General features: G+C 47.0%; 1 pseudogene; it reads right to left on the bottom strand.

Annotated features, from left to right (window-relative positions):
* LOC115391521 (unconventional myosin-IXAa-like) overlaps positions 1 to 24,008 on the bottom strand; it is a 67,658-nt pseudogene that overhangs the window by 14,774 nt on the left and 28,876 nt on the right.

Raw genomic sequence — 24,008 nt, forward strand, 5'->3', positions numbered from 1 at the left:
CGCCTCCGACTTCAAACACACGAGGGGCCCTCCTTTCTAGGAAAAAAGGACGGAAGGAGGCGATTACAGTTACAGGTCACACACAGCGAGAAGTAGAAGGGGCCTCCTAACAGCCACCATGTGCACAGCGAGGGGGGGGGGGGGCAAACAAAGAAACTTAATATGGTGTTTGGATGTGTCTCCAAAATATGCAAAGCCCCTCCCACCCAGACACCCACACACACACACACACACACACACACACGGACACAAACACACTCCATGACCATGGAGAACTTCCTCCGTCTCTCCAGGCTTTTACATGAGAGCATTACCTTATTTCCTGTTTGAATGTTAACTCACCAGTGAGTCACGTCCTGGCTGAGCGTTCAGTAAATCACTCACACTCACTCACACACACACACACACACAAAATGAAACTTGGCCCACTGTTGTCGCTGCTGCTGTTAAAAGCTCTCAGACATTCATATAGTTGTTACTCAATCAGTCACAACACAGGATCTTCTTCAGGTTTCTAATTGCCGTCAAATGACTGAAGAAGCATGAAAAAAGCTTCCCTATTGACACCTGTGGCCGGTAACTAATTAATTTTCATCTGAATTTATTGATTGTTTAGCATGGCAGACATAACTTGCTGGAAGAGGCCTTTTTTTTTAAGCTGAGTAGAATTTAATGCAAAAATACAGTTAAAAATATGCTGAAAAAACAAATGTGAATGTTTAAGTTCACTGTTTTAACTGCAAGTACCAAGCATGCTGTTGCCTGGACAGATATTTAATGATGTAAATCCAAGCAGGAGAAAACATGACGAGATGACAGCAGACGAAGCTCTTTGTGGTTGAACGCATTCAAAATCAGAGGATTATTCTTGAAATCGCCCCATCATTTGCAGCATTTCCCTCCAAAACAAAGACCAGAACAGTTCGTACACTGGATGAGAAACACACCCGTTACATGGACTTTCAGCTTCCTGCAGAACCGACCTCGCCGTGACTCTCGGCGTGGGCGTAGCGGCTCCGGTATTAGGTGGCGCGCTCTGAAACCCGACGCTCGCTTCATGTGGCGGCTGCAGCAGTGAACGTCACAGCAGTGATGACCGGCGCTGGACGTGCTCGGTGGGCATCATCCAGTTGAGAGAATGCCCAGTATTCACTGCCTCGCTGGACCGCAAGAAGGTTTCAGAGCAGGAAACGAGCTGACGTTGTCCCGCCGACCCACAAAACGCTTCTAACAGACACGGCTGTAAAGCATGAAAGGCTCAGAATGAATACAGCGGATCCCACCACGACAAAACAGCTAATATAGTTGACAGCGGAGGAACATACGACCTCCAGAGGAGGAGCAAGAGGAAAGCAGGGAAGGAACATCGTGTGACGAGAAACGAATGCAACTGCTATAGCTTGAAAGATGAGTAGACATGTCAGAAATACCGTTATTTTGCTTTAAACTGTGAGAGCTTTGACTTGAGAGCGATGTGAGACACTTGCCATGCGCTCATGACGTTCTCCGTGGAGGTTTCACGGTCTGCTGCACACACCGCTGGACACACTCTTCATCTGCGGGGCAGCTGAACAGCTCAGACGCAGGATGTGGCGGCACTGACATGCAGCATTAGTCATCTGCTGCACCCCACTTCAGCCTCCTCTTCATCGTGTTAAATTGTGTCGAACGTGCACACTTTCATTCCTCATAACGCCACTGGACTTTACAACTGGTTTTCTGCAGATTTACTAAAACTCTTTTAATTTCTCATTAAAAATGTCTTCTTAAATAAATGTAAGACTGTGATGGAGACCATAAACAGACTGATGGAAGCTCTGCCTGCAGGCGAACACACAGAACCACGTGAGAGATATCCACCCACAATATCAGGATTTCCTATATGCAGCACTAAAACCAAACATGCTTCTTCTTCTTCTTCTTATTTTAAGCAAAGCTTTTTTCAGTTTCACTTCAGTCAAAACTGAAGTTACTAAAAATAGGAAGCTATGTGTTGCTGTTTTTTTAGGCTTGTGCAGTTTTGCACAGTATTTCTCTACAGGTCATGTGACTTGTGCAGAATATTTACATGATTTCTGTGGTGATAGCACATTTGCTTCAATTCCAGCGGACACGGCATAGATATATGCTGATTTACAACCACCTGATCACACCGATGCCAACGCAGGAGGATGGGCTGTTGCTATGAACGTCAGTGTTTACAACGCCTGGCGTCACCGCAAACAGACCAGAAGAAGACACACGGCTAACGCGGGGTAGACCGCTTCCTCTTCCTCGTGTAGCGTGAAGACGGCGCCGAGCCCTGCAGCCAGCAGCGTCACCCCGTCGAGCCACGCCGCGTTAGCATGAATGAAGCGTTTCTGCAGACATGAGTATGGCAGCGTTGTCATATCCTGATGTCGTGTCTGCGCCTGTCAGCTGGAGGACTGAGACAAACCCCGAGGCGTTTGCTTCTTGTTCAAGTTTCCAAATTTTTCCAACATTTTATGTTGTGCCAAGTTTTGCTGTATAGCAAACACCTTTTTTCATAACTGACAAGGTTAAGTAAAAATATGATACAAAGGGAAGTGCCCGACTAAATATAGAGGCAGGGGTGTTTGTAATAGCGGCAGAGTGAAATGTTCAGAAATAGAGCGACGTTAACAACAAAAACTCCCTGTGTTTGTCTCTTTGCATGTTTTTAAGCTTGTTTAACCAACTGCTGCGTTGAACACACACTTGCTTTCCAGTATCAAGAACGCGTTTCAGTTTCATTAAAAAGCCTCATCAGAGCATCGACAACCAGAACTGACTCGAATAAAGAACACTGTGCTGCTATCAGCTTCGCTTTTCAAGCTTCTTGTCAAACTTAACATCAATGAAACAACCATCAACTGTCCTCCACAGCAGTCCACTGACTCACGATGGTCTGGGGAGTTTTCGGTGTAACTGGCCTCTTTGTTCGTGTTGTTGGCTTTTATATTCATGTAGCTGCTTCAAATTGCAGCTCTGAACACGTTGTGGCTTTCTGGATCATGTCTGAAGGTTAGCTTGACAATTATACATACTGAGAACTGCTCTCTGCAGCTAGAGGAATCAGCACCAGTCTCAGCGGCAGAGCTTTGAGAGCTCCTGCCGTTGAACAACAGCTGAAAGGCCTTTTATTTTAGATATGATCAATACAATCTATTCCATAAATCACAAGCCAGCTCCGGCTGCAGGAATGAAGAACACGAGGAGAGAGTTTGGGCGACAACATGTAACAAAACTCTGCCGCCGGGCTCGTGGTCATTTGCGGCGCGTCTCGCAGACCACTAAACATCAGGTCACCAGGCTGGATCTAATTTTACCGGCTTGTAAATGTGCGGCCAGCGTCTCCACCGGCCGCCGCACACGAGGGGCAAAGCGGCCCCTTCCGGTGTCTCATCCGCGGCTTCCCATCTGCGACAACAGGAAAACACGTCCGGTGCGAGCTATCACATGTGCGCACGTGTTCAGGAGACGAAAACACACACACACACACACACTCCATAAATGGCCGCTGTCACTTTTGTGCTGGACCACATCTGGATTCCATTGGCCTCAGGAAGGGCTGAACACACAGGCCCAATAAAAGCCTCCGCACCGGACTGTCAACAGGCGCTCCACCACTGTCGGGGGGGGGGGGGGGGGGGGGGGGGGGGGGGGGGGGGGGGGGGCGCACAGAGGAACAGACCGAAGGGAGAGGGGAGAATCAGGAGGACGGAGAAAGACAAATGGAGCGACTGAAAAAATGTAAGCGCTCCGTGTGCGTAAACTACGTCACTTCAGCCATAAATATCAGGAGGTTGTGACGTCTACCTCTACTGAGGAGATGTCAAGACAAGACGGTCACTGCAATTTAAAAAACACACACATATGTCCATACAACAGCCTGTAAAGATTACCAACACCTCTCAAGAAACAACAGCGATATTTAATCAGCCCCGAAGCGCCTCCGCTTCGATCCAGCGCGCCGCATCGTCTCCGCCTTTGGCAAATCCGGCGTGTATCTGGGAGCCTGCTGGCCGAGAGCCTGCCCCGCCGCAGCGCCGCCGCAGCGCGCCGCACGGCGTGACGGACAGAAAATACAAGCCGGTGTACAGGCTGGGTGGGAAAATCCCACGGCCGGGCGTGTTGATGTGTTAATCCCTCAAGAGCCAGCCGGGTGTGTGTGTGTGTGTGTGTGTGTGTGTGTGTGTACTGACAGATGATTATTTTAGGCACTTAAGTGGGCGGAGAATGTATAGTTTACACTTTGGTTTTGTAATGTGTGTATTTCATGAAGATTGGAACGAACGCTCCAGATGAATCCTCATATGGAAATGTTAATTTGGTATTTATTTATACAAGCTGCAGCTTCTCAGACGCATCTATAGATTAGGATTTCAGAACAAACCATGAACGTTTGTGCCTCTGCGTCAGTGCAGTACACTGATACTGGTGACCCTGGCTCTTGGATGTTACCTGTCTATCTCAGGCGGGAAACACAGATCGCTGGTTGGCTCAATGAAGACGTCTTTTTTTGGCTGAATAACTGAAAACGGTAGGCCTGCAGAAGACGGATGTGCATGCCTCTGACATCCTAATGTTACCATTATCCAAATGTTTATAAACAGTTCATTTCAACTTTATTTATATAGCGCCAATTACAACATAGCTGTCTCTTGGCACTTTTACAGAGAAAAACCCAACAATCCCACAGCAGTGGAGGGGGTGGGGGGGGGTCTGCAGACTCAAAGGTGGCTGCCTTCTGCTGAGACGTTGTTGGTTTCGGGGATGATCAGAAAGAAAAAGGACCCACCAAACAGTAAACAAGTTGATGTCTGAGCATTTCTCCATGGACTGAATACATTTCTATTCAGACAAGAAATGCAAAATCAGTTTAAGGAGCTCATCCTGCAGTTTATTGAAGAACGTTCAGTAAACAGACATCTAGGGGCTGTGTTCTCTAGACTGTGTGTCACATCTGTCAAAAACTGCATCAAGAGCAAATTACATGCGGCCCACAGTCACAGCTTCTGTAGTTGGAGGAGAATCCAGGAGCTGCATCTGTACATTTCTCCTGGTATTTGTATGAGGACAGTGTTTGTGTGTTCACGCTTTGTTTACTTGCAGGGAAGGGAGCGCTGGTTACAACCTCAGGCGTTTCCTGTCTCTCGTCTCCTCTTTCCTCCTCCACTGCGCTCTTCAAGTTTCACTCGGTTAACTGGGTTCAGCTCCTCTCTGCTTTTTCATCTGCTCGTTGGAAACGTGTCCTCCGAGTGTGATTTATGCTCAGTTTTCAGTCATTGAGAGTTGATAACTTATTGGAAGTTGTTTGATTCTGGGGTCACCTTCTGACCTTCCCTTACACTGTCCAAGTTTTATGACCCTTTTAATATCAGATCCCTGCATTAGTTGGATTATTGGACACCTGGAATTAAAATATTTCAACTATTCAAGTGAGAAGGAGCCACTGTGAGGGATGGTGAAAAATGCAGACAAATCTCATATCGAACTTCTACTGATAGAAACGACTAACAGAGACAGATTAGTACAAAGAATCTCATCAATCATGTCAGGCCTGAGAGGTCAGAAAGGTCAGACATAATCAGAGGGGAGGTTTGACACTTTTTTCTTCTTTGAAGGCTGAAGTCTCATTTCAACGACACACTCAAACTGAGTTGAAAACATGCATCAAAGTCATCAAGGTCCAAGACTCATGTGTCAAACATTTGGCCCCGGGGGGGCAACGGCAGATACACTGGAAACCAGGGAGTCTGGACGAATGGACACTTGTTGATTTGCAATGAGCTTGGAACATACAATTTTTCGCAGTTGAGCAAAGCCCTTTACACAACATTAAGCTGGAGAGGAATCATTTCAGACATGTTTCATGTTCCGATGGTAACATTTTCAGGAGTATTGTTGTCCCCACTTAAATAGCTGTAGTCCGCCACTGCCAGGCCACGACTCGGCTTTTCTGTAATTTAACCATCCACTTGTGCACCAAAAACAGTGCCAACGTTCAACCTTCTTTCCAACATATTTTATCCACTCAGCATCTGGAGCATGTCGGTGATGTGTCTCCACTTATGCAGATGATGGTGTGTAGTGAATGGGCGCTCTGTGATGTTGATACAATCGAGTGAGAAATAAAAACACTCTGGTATCACCTCATACTGTCTTTAATCACACTGGCTGTCACCGTAGAGCACCTGTTGAGCAGCAATGCTTGAGAAAAACTGTTTCATGTTCAAAGACAAAGAGATGAGTGTTTCAGAAACGTCGCACTCTGGAAGCTTCTCAGTGACTCACACTGTTGTTAGTTTAGGGATTTGAAAATGTTATGTTAACACAGCTTCATTTTCTTCTTTCATGTGAATTTGTGATATGTTGTGCTTTCCTAATAAGGCTAAGTACTAAGTATTTGAAGGGATACTACAGCTAAAAACATATTTTTATATGCGAACAGTAAAATTTCAAAGACAACATCCTACGGCAGAAACGCTGGAAACGCTGCCGTTAGCGTGCCAGGTCACAGGCGCTGTTGTGTTCGTAATGAGACCATATATACAGTACATGCTTGCACAGTGCACAATGGCTTTCATCCATTAAACTGCCAAGTCCAGGAGCCACGATACAGTGGAGGGAAACGTTGTATTGTCCATCTAATTTACTATCTCTGTGATGTGCATGCACAATAACAGCGTTTCAGAAAAGCTGCATTTCAATGTACACAGAGCCGGAGCGTTTTCAAAAAGCACCTCTCTGAAGATGTAAAACATTACATCTGGAAGTTTCCAGCTGAGCAACTGTAATCTATCTAGAGCTTCGTGTTTACGAACTGAGCATTAGTGATTTATAGCTGCAGTATTCTGGCGAGCAAGACCACTTTCCAATTTGGCCATTTTCATGTCCGCGCAGTCCAAAAATACAGATAAATAACTCCAGCTTCAGCTGAGAGTCACCTTTCTGTTCATAACTCAGAGAACGCCGCGTTGGGAGCCAAAATGGCAAGCCGTGGAATTATTAGGACCATCTCTGAGCTCTCGGGTGAAGTATTGTCTTACCCAAGTGAAGAGTGGGGAAGATGAATTAGTGCCCAGTGTGAGCGGTGGATTTGGCAATACCACAGCAATAAAGGAGTGTGGCATTTCCTCCCTTATCTGCGCCTGACGGGAGGAGGAACGGGAGGGAGGAGGTGAAGCTTGGTGAAGTGAGACATCTTGTCACGCTGTCAGGCTGCACTGTTTTCTCTCCGTCTATCTGGAAGCCGAGAAGCCAGTCTGACTTTATCTTGAGCTCTCGATATTTTCTCGTTTCAAGTTCTCCTTTGCTTATTTTGGGCACTTTTACTGCTCCCTCTGCCTCCGCTGACATCAAGCATTACGTCTGTGCTTCACTTCTTTTATTTCCTTCTGTCTTCTTCAGGATGAGGCTTCTGTCAGCAGCGGGAGCCGCCGCCTCTATTTATTTTTTTTAAAGAACCGATCGCACGATAAATGTTCAATGCAAAGTTTCAGATCCTCACAGAAACCTTAAAGAGCTTCCGACACTCGCCGGCTGCCCAGCACAAGCGACGACGATGATGATGATGATAATGCAGTAATAGAGGCGTGACGTCCGTTTATCTCGACACAGTAAACAAGCGTGAACTTGATAAGATGCAGTAGATGAAGGCGTGCAACAGTTTGTCTTTGTCAGTGTGCAGCCAAATAATGCTCAAATTACATCAACAAGACTCATCTGTCATTCAGAGGATGTCAACCACATTTTCAAATATCCAACAGATGTTTAGAAAGTCAAAATATGTTTTTCATTCTTCTTGAATGTGTGTCAGATGTAGAATGGTGATGTCTGTCAGCCACTTTTGGAAAGTCAGGATTGAAATGTTTTTGTTCTTTGTACATCTCACCAAGTACTGCGGTAAGCAAAAGTCAGCTTCAGGCTGTGCATGAATACTGATATGAATTCAGGATAACCAGAAGATGCCACACAGGAAATCAGAAGAAACAGTTTTCCGATGTTTCATCAACATCAGTGAAAATACATTGAAAACTTACATACCAGTACTTATACTGGACTAGAAGTGGATTAGAGGTTGATTCAGTGCAAGATCAGAGTCCTAACAACGAAATCCAAGTACTGCCCCTCAGTCGTGACAAGAAGAAACTATATTTCTGACTTGACGACAAATCTGCTTAAATGAGTTGGATAGAGAAGACAGAGGTGAAAGAAGAGGTTTTGATGACCCAGTTTCTTGTATTGTATCGTGTATTGTGAGCGTGGAGCGTACATCCTGACTGTGATCCTGGTCTTACAGATTGATTCATGTCATCAGTGGGTGGTCAAATCACAGCGAGACCCACCAAACAAGAAATCAATTCATTTCTGTACCGGCATGGATTTTTTTTCTCCTTCCTGGTCAATTCCCTTCACGCATTTCCTCTCATCCTCGTCTCTGTTACGAGGCAGGTCTGGCTTCACTGGGAGGAAGCAGTGAATGCCGCAGACAGCAGCAGGCCTGGCCTATTAAACACATTTAAAAGGATTTTCCGGAGGTCGGACCTCCGAAGGCTCTCAGACACATTTCTTCATGCCGTTTGTTTACAAGCTGAATGAGCTCCTGGGGGTGAAGAACACATGGATGAGGCAGGAGGATTGGTTTACCTCCTCCGTGCAGCGCAGCTTTACTCCCGACGAAGGCGAGGATGGCCTTCAGGAGGAGGAAAACCTATCAGCATTACTTCCTCCTCTCAATTTCACTAAACTGCTGAAACTGGGGCACTTGGGAACCTCGCTCGCTTCAAAATGACTCCCTCTCTATTATTCAGGCGAGGATTTCTCATCTCCCTCCCCCTCTTCTTTTTCTGTGTCCCCCCCCCTCCTTTTCCTTTTTATCTCCCCTCAACTCCCTCATGTGCCCCTGGTGCTGTGGCGTAGGGTGGGTGGGATGGTGGAGGAGATGAAGGCAGGGTGCTGCGCGCAGCGCTTTCATCTCTCTGCGGGGAGACGGCGCGGCGAACAGCCGCAGTGATCCGGCACAACCGGGACACCGTCACCGTACACCTGCGCAACCGCGCTTCATGAGATTTAATCCACCGCTGAACACCCACACCGATACGATCCCATTACTGCCTGAGGAGATCTCAATCTCTGGGATTATGGCGCCAAATGCACGCCTAATACTACTCACAGATCCCAACAGGACAATATAACTGGATCACGTCAATTTAAAACCAGCTCACTTTAGTTTGGAGTCAAAACTTGTTATTACACAGTTATAACATAATTGAAAGCCACTGCAAAGCAGACCAAGTCCACCATACGAACCTGAGCCCACCCAAGCGACACTCTAAACTGCACAGTGGCCAAAAAGTGCAGATGCAAAGTGCAGAATCGCGTGTTTGCTTCAGAAACACCTCTTTAAAACATGTTATGTCTGAAGCTGTAACTCATGTCGTGCCTATAATCACATAAAAAAGAGCAGCCAGGCACACGGTTCAAGCCTTAAACTAGAATTATGCACAACTGTGTGGTTGTTTACTTCCGCAAAGCAGCAAAATCTCACTTCGCATCTGGTGGAAACTGTTGAAGTATGCAATAAAAGGTGTTAGGTGTACGCCCTGGAAGAGAAACAAATCAATACATTATGGAAAAAGCTTGGAAAACAAGTAAAATCAACTGAATAAAACTGTCTCCCTCTTCTTCTTCTCCATTTGTGAGACATCGTGTGAAGCCACGAGCGAACCAGTTTATTCTGTTCTTACTTCAGATATTTCATTCATATAGGAGGGAGCGGTGTGATGGAGAAGTGACACTGACCTTTGACTTTCAGTCACTAAAATCAATTCTGTTGAAACTGAGCTGAGAGCGAACAGATGCGCCACACGAGGAGAAATCCCCCGAAGGCCTCTCAAAGATTTTGCATTAACAAAATGAGATTGACCAAGATTTGAGGAGACAGATGGATGAAGCTGGTTAAGTCAAAAACATAATGACCTTGGCCTGTGTCACGAACAGGAAAACTGGCTACATGAACCAAGAATTCCTTTTAAATTCACTTCGGTCTAAACAAATGAAGCAGCAAAAAATGGCTTTAAAACAGGGAAAAGTCCAAACATCATGACTGCTGATGTAATTAAGCCTCATCAACCCAACTGAACAGGAATAAAACTCTGTTTTGAGTCAGTTAAACATGTATCTGAATGATGGTTACTGTTCTGATGTGGAACAGGGCTGTTTCCTTTCAAACGGAGGCTTGCAGCTGCGTGGCTGCACCGTGAACACCCTCCTATTTTAGCACAGTTTATGGCAGCGGTAGCATCAGTCGGCTACGGTCTATTAGATTCAATGAAACTTTAATGATACCCATGGGGGAAATCAGGTCAGCGTACCAGCGGAGAACAAGATATAGATCAAGATGGAATAAGTAGAAACCGCCGAGCAGATATGGCAAATAGGGCTGTGCACTGGCAGGACAGATGTTTCACAGTACAGTGTGAAAGGCACAGCGAACCGCAGTACTGTGCACGAGGAGCGATTTGGAAAGGAAACTGATGCAGAAAAACGGTACAAGCATCGGTATGTCTGCAAAGTTACAACACGTGTTATTTCACAGTAGTACTTACTTCCTCCTCCAGTCTGTAGGTGGCAGTGTTATAATCTGTTTCATATTTTTTTCCAGAAAAGACTAGAATCCAAGTTAGGATTTAGGACGAGTTGACTACAACTCTCCCATAACAGTGCCAGCTGGTATAAAGTGTTGCTGCTCAATAAAGTGTAATTTTATGGCAAAGACTGACTGCACTGCGATAAATCATGCTGGTATGCACTGAGCATTCACCCTATGCACACTCAACCTGACAGAATTTCACATCTGAAAGGAAACTGTACTTAAATTATTAATTCACAATAGCTGGGTGGCCCGGTCGACCTGTCCAGAGTATACCTGTACTCGCCCAGACGGACGGATTTTCTCTGTAAAAGCGCCTTGAAATGACTGTGTTAATAGAAATAAAGTTGAATTGAACTGAACTGACAGCTGGTACGAACTGGGGCAAGAGAAAGAGCACTGTTACTTGGGATAAACTTCAAAACACAAAGCCTTTAACATCCTCTGCAAAAACACTCCACAGTTTAAAAACACTGCATGTTGACCCAATATGGTGCAGTCGTGCTTTGAGGTTCCACTGTTCGGTCGGAGTTGGACACAATAAAGAGACGATCCGAGTGAAAGCGTCTCTGTCAGGCTCAGTCTGGGACGTGTTCGGGCCACTCCCGTCTCTTTCATCCTCCCACCCACTCCCACACGGAGCAGGACACTCTGAATGGCACATCTGCACCGTTCATTCATCCATCCTTCATTCATGCATCTACAAAACGCGGCTTCAGCCTCCACGGCGAGACCCAACGTGACTCCACTCCGACTCGTTGTGGGGAGGAGGTCGCCCGCTTTGTCGGAGCGTATTTCCAAAGCGGACCTGTTGAAACCTGACGGACGAGTCTCCGTTCTCAGGTGGTTTGCGCATAAAGCCGCACTTTGTGGGAGCATTCAAAGACGTGATTAGGAAACATCACCCAGACTCATCAAAGCCCATCGCGGAGCAGAGCGTGGCCGGACACACACCACTGATGACCTGACATCCAAACTGTTGCTCAACTCCAACAGCAGTTCGACCGAAACGCTAATGATAAAAAAAATCAGGTTTGTAGCCACTTTTAAACTGTGGTGTGATGAGTGAGTGAAAGAGCTTGTGTGTAGAAATGGGTGACGATGTGTTTTTAAGGTAAATGTCTCTCAAATTAAATGTTATGAAATGATCTTAGGATACCAGTTTTGTAAGATATGGTCATCATGTTCCATCTACACTTAGAATCAGTTTTTACAGCTTGTAACATCAACCTGCCCAGGGACTACTAGTGGAAATTAGCATTTTTGCTATAACCTGGTACAAAGCATCTCTCCTTTGTGGTTAATGTTATTTTGCACACTGTCCCTGATAAATAAAACCATACCATACCAACGAAAACAGAGGAACGGCCGTACATTTTAAAATTCCAACACTACACTGAGCATTCTACAGATTTGCTAACCAGAAGACGCCATCAAGTTTTGAAACACTAATTCAGTTCAATATCTTAATGTAAATTGGGTTTGTCGCTGTTGATACAAGCTCACTTTTCAGTGTGTGACACAGTGAGACAGAATGTCGGACTGAAAAAAGCGGGGAGATTCAGAGTTGTAATTACTGCTGCAGTGAAGTGAGCATAAACAAGAAGGGCTTCAGCTGCACGGTTCGCCACAGCAGGGGGTCCCACCACACAAACAGCCATCCCTGGTTATGGTCTGCACCAACAGCAGCAAGCACGAGTGACAAGCAGCCAAGTCACGCATTTCTGTGCATTTAAACAACTCAATACACAGAACACAGAGATTTATTTAAGCTTTCACACACGCAGTCATTTGGAGGCCATTATTTGGTGTCGTCCCTGCGATCTGTCCTTGCCTGATGCTCAGTTCTCTGTGCAGCACCACATGCTGCTGTGTGCCGAAGCTACCAATTACGCCAAGGCAAACCTCCTCCAGAAACTCCCAAACAAAAAGCTAAATTTGTTTTCTTCACCAGCTTGAAATAACTTTTCAAAGGCTGCATCACAACCGCAGAACAAAAGAGAAAAGGTAATGAAAAACATGCTGCTACAGGAGCGCCAGAACACAAAGGAACAGGGGAAACCTTCGAGGAATGAATCTGGCAAGACCTAAAAAACAAAAACACGTCGACGTTGCTCTTTTTGATGGATGGCGTTTGATTGGATTTGTTTTGATTGATGACAGGCTTGTTAGCGGTTTCAAATGGACAAAATCCCCAACAAAGATCTGGTTTGCTGGACCACTGGGGTCTGGCTCAGATGGCCCCGTGTCCAGCTAACCCTCCTAATGTCTGTAATCTCATCTGGCCTTGATTACTGTGACACCACATAAGCAGGCTCAGATTGAATCAGGCCCATTTAGACTATCAATTTCCACCAGGCTTTGACTGAATCTGGAGAGAGGAGTCATGGGAGAGGAAGTGGTACAAATCACTTCTGGTACTGCCTGAAACAATCCGATTAGGAGAAGCTCGTTATAACCAGTGTTTCTTTCACAATTATTAAAACAGAAAAGCTGCTTGAAATCATCCTGAAAGACTATTGACAAAAAAAAAAAACATGACAATTCCAAATGGTGTTAATAGTTACAAAGCTGCTCGGCCACAAGATGCAGAGGAGAAGAAACTCAACGCAAGTGTGTGTTCAGCCTGAGAGGAAACGATATGCAAGTAGAGCTTCGATCTGAGCTGGATTCCTGTGCAGTGCTGCTTTCTGCCATACCAAAGAAAAAAAAACAAGTGCAAAGAGATGATCCATCTACAATTCTATTCAACATGAAACTAAGAGTATATGGAAATCTTCAGAAATTTAAGTTATTCCAATCCATGTTTGATGAGTTTCTACCTTTTTGGATTAGATTTGTAGGCTGATCAGACCACCAGCTGGCCAGGTCTGATTCAGTTCAAACTCTCATGTTTAACAACGGTTCTGCAGCTGATCATTACTGAAAATTACCATTATTACTGAATTGACATGCATGGTTGTGAAACATTGGCGCATTTGCTGAAGTTCCTGAGGAAATCCTCATTTTCCTCCCAGCAGTTGAAATGAAGATGATATTAGAGTATTCACTCCTGTATAGTATTTAATGTTGCACTTCATTCCAACATGAGTTCTGTTTATAATCTATCAATATGAAACCACTGACTCAGTGAAACGTGGCTCCTCCACAGAGTGAATATGAAAACAGCATTCCTAACAGCTGCGCTCACTGATGGCGTTTTATCCGAGGCAGAGTCATTAAAATATTAGTCACTTTAAGATATTAATACAAGGCAGATTAATAAATTAGGAGTGAGCCAAAAGCAGAAAGTCGTCTTCCCGAGGCTGCAGAGAGGAGCGGCCGAGAGCAAATACTTGGCCATGGATATCAGACTGAACCCAGTCCAGGTCAAACACACGGCTGCGGATCGTTTTGAGTACACCGTGTACAGCTGTCTGCGTGGATAAAGGCGCAGCGCACTGAGCTTCCTGAGAAAGGAAAGCGGGAATGCTCCAGAGAAAGAGGGAACGAGAAGGAGAAGGGGGATAATCCAGCCAGCAGATGTTCAGGAGCCACATCGAGGAGCGCCGGGCCGCCCAGAGGACGAGGATTACGGGGATGGAGGTGGCGAACAGGACCGAGGAGGGCCCGGGGTGGGCCGCGCGATTAGCCAGCACACCACCCGCCGTGTCTGGCCGGCGCTCCATGCCCGTCAGTAACACACGGCGACTGTTGTGAAGTACCTCACTGAACGGACGGGATTCAGACGCAACGCTGGAAAGAAAGTCGACAACTCAGATAAATGAAAACCAATATTACATTTGTAATATTAATTCGGATCAGAGACATTATGTAACCTTGGCCATTTCAGAGCTCCACTCATCTATCAGTCCAAACAAACAACCCTGGCGCCATTATTGTTAGAAGAAACAGGAAGCAATCTGTGGCCATGTTTGTTTATGTTTCCTACTGGAATCTGATTGGCCAGCAAGGCTTCATGCTCCATGCTTCTCACTGTGGCTCTTAATCAGGTTTTTATGCAGGTTTGTGTAAATTAAAACATTTTTTTCACAATAATCTGATGCAAACAATGGTATTTTGAAAATGTTGAGTGGAAAACGTCCTCTTGTGGAATCCCTGGCTGCGTGTGACAGTGGCCTGAATGTGCTTTGTGAAGCAGCTTCGCCTCCCCGCGCACGCCGGTCCTGATTGGCAGAGAGCTTTCAGATGCTTCACTGTGATTTAAACTCCAAGGACACGCACAGTCGTGGGGTAGCGTCTCTTATTCCCCCCGCTGCGGGAGGAGCTGCCGCGCTAACACGCTGTGACAGGCAGCTCTCCTCCACGCCGCACGTTAACACAACACCTCTCTCTCTCTCTCCTCTCTCCCCTCTCTCATACACACACACACACAACAGCAGCAGTGCCCTCAGTCATGTTGGGAATAAAAACAGCTCTGCGAACATGCACAGTTGCCTTCCGCCAGGGCTCCCGCAGCCCGGTCGCAGGCGAGTTTCCTTCTGACCCGTCAGGTTCAGCGGTTCACACACTCACTGTGCGCTTAAGTGTGCTCATATGGCCGAGCTCCACAGTCTTAGAGCGTTAAAGAGCGCTGGTTTCTCCTGGCCGCAGCTCCCTGTGCTGCTGGACTGGAGCGCTGGGCAGCTTTCACACCTCACACCGATGACACACACTTCCTTTGAAGCCACACTTTCACAATCCGCAGGGTTAAGGCACTACCTGAGGCCATCTATCAGCCACGGAGACAGGTCCGTCCCCCAGGGCTGGGTTAAGAGCTGGGGAGGGGGGGGGGCATCTGGATGGGAACCATATGGTGAGGTGGAGAAACAGTGAGGGGGGGGCACGGGGGGTCTGCTGGGGCTACCACCTGCAGCAGCAGGCGGCAGGCAGGTCTGCTGGCCACACCACCACAGAACAAAAGGCGGTGCTGTTAATCTGGCCCCCGCGGCCCCGCAGGAGCCCTTGGGTCCGTCTGCCCACCCCCCTCCCCCCCAGCACAGCACCACACAGCTGGGGTCCGGCTCAAAGCCCCAGCCAGTCCTACGATGGATTTAAGGTCCGGGTGTGTGCTGGTCGTGCTCAGCTGCGTCTGAAGAGCTGCCTCCCGCCCAGAAAATGATCAAATTAACAGAGTGGGGACGGAAAACGATGCAGAAAACCCACATTATTTATTCATTCTCCTCAACCTGCTTCAAGAAAACGAGTCAACACTTTGTTTCTTTCCGTCATTGTTGGGAAGTGGAACATTTTTCCGTCCTCACCGGACTCCAGCCCGGTCACTGAGGCCCAGCGGCGGGTTCACCGATGGTAAAAAAACCTGCTTCCAAACTGCAGGGACGCCGTTCGGCAGCTGTGTGAATGAGATGAGCCCTAAATCACACACGCATCTGAAACTCCGCTGAAATAATGGCTGCTTTGCATGCCGGCGCACAAATATCTGGCAAAAACCAAGCATTTCCTCTTCTTTCCCCTCCAGATTTATGGGTCTGGGTAGAAAGACCGTCCAGTTACATGAAAGTAACAGATGAGGTAAACACGTCTTTTCCTCCCAGCCTAAATCCCCCTGAGCTATCAGAAATCTCTCCACATTATTGATGACCCAGCGTAACGTCCACACATCTCTTCATTTTCTCCACCACATAAAAGACAAAACCCAGAGAAACATCAGCCAGAGCCTTTAGAAACACGAAGCTGTGAGAAGAAAGCGCCCCAAATCTGAATAGAAATTATGATATTACATTATTTGGTCTTGAATACATCCTGGAACTAACTTCTTGAGCACCTGAGATACTCAGAAACTCATAAAATCAGTGATAAAAGATTATCATTGACTAAGGCTTTCTTATAAGAAAATTTTTTATTTGATTTACTCTCTTTGGAATGATCGACACTGCAAAGTTTCATCTGGAAAACATCAATATTGCAATTTCGTTTCATAAATGTTTGTGTTTACATGACCACCGTTTTGAAATGATGGCTTGTTACATGAAAACAGCAGAAACGCTGAAAACGCTGATTTCATGGTGGGCCAATAGTAGCTATGTGCTGCTGTTATTGTAATGAAATCACACACACCACACACACTCAGACACACCTGCTTCGGGGGGGTGTGGACAACAATACGCTATAAACAATACCAGTGGACAAAGAAACTTGTCTTGCGTCACAAAAAAGCATTGGCGAAGAGTTTTACCACAAGTACACTCCCAGAGCCATGTGTTGTTAATATAACAGTTGCCATTGCTAATCCAACGAGAAGCTTTTACAATCCTTTCTGGTGGCCTGGTGAACATAAATCAGGAGAGAATTCCACCATTTTTGGAGCATAAATTCACAGTCCAGCTTCAGCAGCAGCTGATCTAAATGCAAGCCGAGTTTCCTGAAGTCAACTCAGAAAGCCGTCCACTGCTGCTGTTTTGGGGGGAAACGGCTCTGCTGTGTGATGGAGAGTGATCAGGTTTTAACTTTAGGCCTCAAGACATCGCAAATATTCAGTGATGGGCTGAGACCTCCTTTCAGAGAAGCCAAAACATCAGTCTGAGCTCTAATATATGAGTGATCAGAGGGGTCCAAACTATGGCCCGTGGGTCACACGCAGCCTCTGCTTGCTCCTATGAAGATGAAGGGTTAGGAAGCAGAATAGGATTTTTGTTATTTTTTAATGAGTCTTCAAATCCTCTTTCCAAACACAGAGGGACTCGGAGCTCACCTGACTGCAGACTCACAGCCAGACCCGCAGACAGCAGCGACCGCAGAGGCCGAGGCCTTCCCATCAGCCGGCCAGCTGTCTTCCCGTCAGCGCTATCGTGCTGCATGCTCATATCTCCGCTGTCGCCTGGCTCAGAGCGCCGCTCAAATTACACACCACTGCAGTTGTCAGCCATCTGCGGCATTTTATTAAAGACTCTACCATGACAAAGTAGAACTCCAGAGGGCAATCGGAGCAAATCGAGAGCGATGCGACGCTCGCGGCTGTATTTCTGGTAAGAGCCACAGAGAAGATGCAGTGTGACCTGAAAGGAGCCGATCGGGGGCAGAGGGATCACGACTGGAAGGCCTCGTTTGAGTAAATTCACTCAGCTAGCTGCATAGCGGCAGTGAGGGACACAGCTCAGGCTGCCTGCACGGTAGTATAAATAAAGGTCTCCGACCAGAGAGTCTCACCAGAAAGGAAATTACCTTCAAAACCAAACAATAATTGCATAATGTTAGGGACTTTTTCCAATATGAATGACATCCTGTGTTACATGATACTTTAATGGAGGGACTTTGCCCACAAGATCCTTTACAAGAAGATCAAAATGACTCAGAGGGAACCTGGGTCAGAGTCTGTAAGATGGCTGATTTTTGTCAGATGCTTATTTCATCAAATGTGTGAACTGCTGCGTGGCACGGAGAGCCCCATCCACCGGCTCCGCGAATGATGACGAGTAGCTTCTGCCTGCAGTGCTGTTGATGTTAACACGGCGTCAGCGGGCTGGCGGCTGCGCTGCTGGAGCGGATCTACCTCCGAGGGACGAGCGCTTGAAGGAAGCAGAGATGTGAGGCAGTCCGCTATTTCGTGTTTGAGGTCAGGGGAACAAACTCAAAGCTTTTTCCATTTCAGTTTCACCTTCACAGACTAAAGACTGAAGAAAATAATCCCAGCTGGAATCCCTCGCAGGTGGTGCCGTTTAATTCAGCTCTTAATTTCACCCATCAGATGCAGAAGGCAAACGATTTAAAATCACTGATATGTGAAAAGAACATGGCTTCAAAAATAATGTTCCGGGGTCTGCAGGTGCCCCTCCCTCCCTCCATTCATCTGTTTGGCGCTAAGCTACCTTAAGTGAATCCAAAAAGAATGACTTATCTGAGTCTACAGGCTCTCACACAATGTTCTCCAACCGAAGCCCGACCGCTGCGTCTCCTGCCAGCGGGCCGTTTCTCATCCTGAAAAATGCTCTCACTCCTGTTCCAGACCTTTCTACAGATTCTGGGACATGCTTTAATATCCAGGCCTGCACATCCACAGCGACTTCAGCAAGTAGAATTAATCCCCATGTAAACATGAACATACGTTCATACTTTACTCCAACACAGATGTTGTGCCCGGCGTGTTGCACCATCTCAACTCTTTTTCTTTTTTTTTGCTCACCTCACTTTAAACTATGCACCTCGGCTCCCACAGACAGGTGATTGATGGGGAAGTGATTACACATGACACAGCCGTGCTCCCACACACACAGGACCTAGTTCCTCCGAGAGCACTGTAATGTTCCTCTATCTGTGTTATTATCTAACAGACCTTTCAGCTGAGACAGGTATTCAGCCGGCCTGCAGAAGGAGTGCAGCCCTGTCGGAAAACACAGCAAATAGCAGTCATTGGCGACCCATGTAACACACACCTTGTTTTCTTATTGTGCAAGAGGCTTTGCAGGATGCACGGCTGCATATGCACAGAAAATCCAAAACATGACCAAGATTCTTTCTTACAGCTGCAGAAACGAATTCTTTTCCCCGGATTCTGCTAAAGTTTTTAAAGGGTCCGGATGAGAAGTACTTCCATCCAAATGCATGGCAGCCTGAGTTTATCAGACAGGTCTCCAGAATGGGACACACATGGTGTCAACACACACACACACACACACACACAACACACGCTGCTGCGTGTTGACACGACGTCCCCGTGTGTCCGGACAGGAAGCTGCGATCTGCGGAACAAAATGGCTGCCAGAGAACAACAAACTGGAGGGACTCGCCGAGAAACACGCTGCCCTTGAGCAGACCTTCCCCCAAACATGAAATTCCCAATGAAATTCCATAATCCATAATCCACTATTGATTTATAATCCCGGGTGGATTAGGGGCATTCCACTAGATTTTCTTTTCCATCAATGCGGAGACTGGACGCTGCAGAAACACCATTTCTAGGTCACATTATATATAAATATAAAGAGTCATATGTGGTAAAGCTACGGGCTAAATATAGGATTTTTTTTCCCGGCCTGTTAAGACATTCCAGCTTCAGAGGGACATTTCTGTAATCCATTTCATGCCCAGGTCTTATGAGCCGACATTCCTCTGCAGAGAAATAACCTGCTGACTTCTCTTTGGATTTCATCAGGCTTTTGTCACTTCCGCTCTGCAGACGGTCTAATTTACAGCACATGAAGCGTACTGAGCCTTGCTGAAAGCAGCAATGCCAGAATAGTCCGGAGGAAATTTCTCTTGGAAATTTGGATGGAAATATAGGAGAATTTCTCCAGGAAAGCCGTAAATAACCAATCCTCCAAAAGACTCCAGAACTACAAAGCTATACGTTTGTTGACCTTGAATATTGAGTCCCATGACACTACACCATGATCATAAGATCTAAAGGTCTATTTAAATGATTTGAGTGATTTTAATTTGGCACAGTCATAAATAAAGGGCTGCACTTTCCTGGTTGTATGGCTTTCATAAGGGAAACAGCACAAAAGTGTGAACAAAGCCTCTGAGACATGTCCGCTGAAGCTGAAACGCTGTATATAACCCCACATGTAGAAATCAGCCAATCAGAATAACCCATGAAACGCCAATAATCTGAACATAAACCTAAGATCTGTGACTGCTTTGTGGGTGGTTAAGGAGAAAAAACAAGCAGCTGACTTTAACAAGTCAAGCAGTGAAGAAAGTCTGATAATGAGCCACTTAATTCTTTTTTGTATTCCGCTGGAGCTTTTGAAAGGAGGCATTTGGGGACAAAGGATATCCCAGCATGCATGGTTTAGTAAACAACATTCTGGGGTTGCAATTCTTGGAAGACAAAAAAAAGAAACAATTTCAGGTCAAACAAACAACGTCTTGACTCCAGCAGAATGTCTGTTAGCCAAAAAAATGGTGATGTGGTTAATCCCATTGGATGTAAGCTCAGTCAGACTCTTCCAGCATTGCTTTTTAAATACGTTCAAGGATTCAATGCTGTTTAGTCTGTGTTCATAAAAAAAAAGAGAGAGAAATGACCCAAGTAAGTCTATGTCTTTGTTTATTTCTACATCAGGCACAGATATGATAATTAAGACCAGAACTTCCACAAACATACAAAATGCCATCCTGAAGCGATTCTAGAGTTTCATCATTTCGGGGCTTTTAAACTATATTGAGTATCCAAAAGAGCAGCAAGAAATTGTCAGTTTTACATAATAATAGAAGCAACCGCAAAAAGATGGCGGTTTTGAAGATGTCAAGATTGATTTTGGAAGAACAGAAAGTTCATTTATGAGACAGAAATCTGTTAAACACTAAGTCTCGGTCTGTTTATTTGTTCTGCAGCAAAGGAAGCACAGTATCAGGGTAACATCAGAAGGGTTTAGTGAATGGGACCAAACCTGCCAAGAGGGAACGCGAGTCGACGGTGGCCCCTTCACTGTCAGAATGATTTCCACCCTTTCATACTGAGGGGCTAATGCCGAATAAAGTTTAGACCCAGATGTGTTTCTTCTAAATAAAGTGCAAGTCAAGCTGCTTCTGAAAAGTTCTTGGCTGTTTGGGAAAGCATCGACAGCATCGACAGTACAAGAACGAGGCTCAAATGGAGTAATCTCAAAGAGAATCCCAGCAATACTCAAACAGGACTCACCAGTCATGAATGTGTTTGTGTTAAGAGGTGTTCCAGTGAAGGTCCTTACCTCTAAGACTGGTCCGGCTCCCAGGATGATCTGCTCCACCCCGCTGGCGAAGCCCTTCTGGCTCAGAGCGGTCAGATGATGAATCAGGAAGTTGGTGCTTTGCGTTTTCCCAGATCCGCTCTCGCCAGAAATGACGATGCACTGGTTCTTCCGTCGCTGCAGCATGGCGTGATACGCCACGTCTGCCACGGCGTAAATGTGAGGCTCCAGCTTCCCCAGCGTGTGGTTGTCGTACAATTTGACATATTTTCGGGTTGTAGATGGGCAGAACTGGAAGGGGTTAATCACAATAAGAATACTCCCAATGTACGTGTAGATCTTCTCCTGGCGAAAGCGCGCCCGGAGGCTTTCCAACAGAGCGCGCTCCGTAAGCTCCGGCAGAGCGCACAGGTCCGACGGCGGGTCGCTCCCTGCGGGCTGGGGGAGGAAACCCCGTTCCACCATGCAGCGACGCTCCTCGGTCACCCGCAGCCACATCTGCAGGCTGCCGCCGTAGTGAATAGATCCATCCAGGTTCTTCTCCCGCAGCAGGAGCGGTAGTCCTCGCCGCTGCACAGCCCGCTGCGGTTCTCCAGGGCCGTCCGGGGCCACAGCATCATGCGCTGGACCGGGCAGTCGCTGGGATTGAGGATCCACTCCTCCCCGCCAAACTCCTTCACCTCGGCCAGCACGTAGCACTTGGTGCGCTCCAGGCGCAGCCGGTCGATGAGGCACTCGATGGCCTCGGCGGGCCGTGGTGTTCTTGCGGGCGCTGACGGGGCAGTAGATGGTGCCCTCGGCCAGGGAGCCCGGGTAGACCCGCAGGCTGAACTCCTGGTCCTCCAGCCGCCGCCGCATGCTGCCACTGATGGCGGCCATGTTGGCGCTGCCGGCGTAGCTGCAGCCGCCATCTTGTAAGCTCATGGCGGTGCAGCAGGTCCCATCAGCACACTGCTCCCTGGGACCGGACCGCTGGCTCAGGACATCCCAACTGGGAAAAGAGACAGAGAGAGATCAAGATTATTAAGGTCAAAGTGGGAAATTAATGGTTTCAGATATCACTCGACTTCCTCCCAGCCGCGGGAAGTTCCAGCACGTCTCAGACACAGCGAGGTCAGTAGAGGTACAGAGATCTCGTCCATTCCCATGATGGAGTAAGCAACTGAAAGGGCTTCTGTGTGGCAGGTGCAAAAGGAGCCATTATCACAAAACACGGGCAGAGAGAGGGCTTGATAACGAGAGTCGGAGGGAGAGGCGGGAGCTGATAGCTATTCAAAACAATGAGGAACAGTAGCTGCCTTCATGAATTAAAAGGCTATTGGCCGCGGCTTATCAGGGCGATGTGCTCTCTGCGAGTGTGGTGTGTGGTGTGAGTGTGTGTGTCTATGAGAGAGTGTGATATCCAACAGCTCTAGCCGTGTGCCAAGATTAACAGCTGCCACCCTCCACACAAAGTAGCTGTAATGAGAGCACAATGGCGTAATTCACCACTTCCCTGTTGATAGTGGACACAGCACTATTCTTCTCCACACACTCACTCACCACAACACACACACTGCTCTTCTGATAGACTGGCAGAGCCGGTCAGGGTGTACTGACCTTCTGTCCTGTCTCCAGCCGTGTCGCCTAATCCGGATTAAGTGAGTATAAAAGATGATGAATGGACGGAGGAACGGTACCAAACTCACAACCTTATTGGCAAAAATATGCTAAAATACTTCAATTGCAGGCGGAAATCTCATATTTATCACAAAAACATCCTGTGATTGGCACGTCAATATGGTTCCAGTTTGAAAACAAACACCCTGAGGCCTTGCTTAGTTCACCTACTGGCAGTGGGATTCAAACAGGCAACCTTCACAGCGCTTTTTCCCCCAATCTGAAAAATCATGTCTTTCATAAACATTGTGAACTTTCTCCTCATCGCTCACACCCTTGACTGTTTATTTCGGCGCTCAGCTCAGCTGGTGTGTACAAGTATGCAGTCAATAAACAAGGGGGGGCGGGGGGGGGGGGGGGGGGGGGGGGGGGGGGGCGCGCTCCAGACGGACCCTCCTCTGCCTTCCTCCGGCCGTCTGGAGGAACACTGACCAGCGAAAGAAGAGACAGCTGGCTGTTTGTCAGAAACAAAGGGCGGGACTGTGAGCGATGAAAGACACGGCGGAGGACGAGGCGGAGACGAGAGGAAGCGCAAGACTCAGAATAACTGAGACGGCAAAGAGCTGTTCACAAAGGCCAAAGTTTCCACCTTATTATGCAGAAGTGTAAATGTTGTTGGTGTATTTGTGTGGTTTGTTGGGTGTTTTTTCCAGTTTGAAAATAATGCTGAATAAAGAATCTCTACCGACTCTAAGCGAGAGAGTCAGAGTCAGATTGTTGAATGGATTTCTTGCTGAATCATCTATTTACAATCGATCTGTACATCGAAGCAACAGGAGAGTGACTGAATAAGAAACCGACTCTGTTTGCATCAAATTCCAAAAAATGCCAGCAAAGCTGAGCTCCCTTTCCTCTCGGCGGTGCCGTCAACACGCCGAACGGCTTCTGGGACTCTCTCAGCTCTCCAGCTTGCTTCGTCTTCATCAGTCCTCCGCGGCTCGCTGCGCTCAGATGTCAGTCCGACTCAGCGTAGTCATTAAGCTGGAAAACATGCAAAACCCCTTAGGGCTGACTGTCGGCCATGCTGTCCGTCAGCGTCCCTGCCCCCCCATCCCCCCCCCCTCCCCCCCCCCCCCCCGGTC

The sequence above is a fragment of the Salarias fasciatus genome, chromosome 7 (genome assembly GCF_902148845.1).
Source record: "Salarias fasciatus chromosome 7, fSalaFa1.1, whole genome shotgun sequence".
NCBI classification, from domain to species: domain Eukaryota; kingdom Metazoa; phylum Chordata; class Actinopteri; order Blenniiformes; family Blenniidae; genus Salarias; species Salarias fasciatus.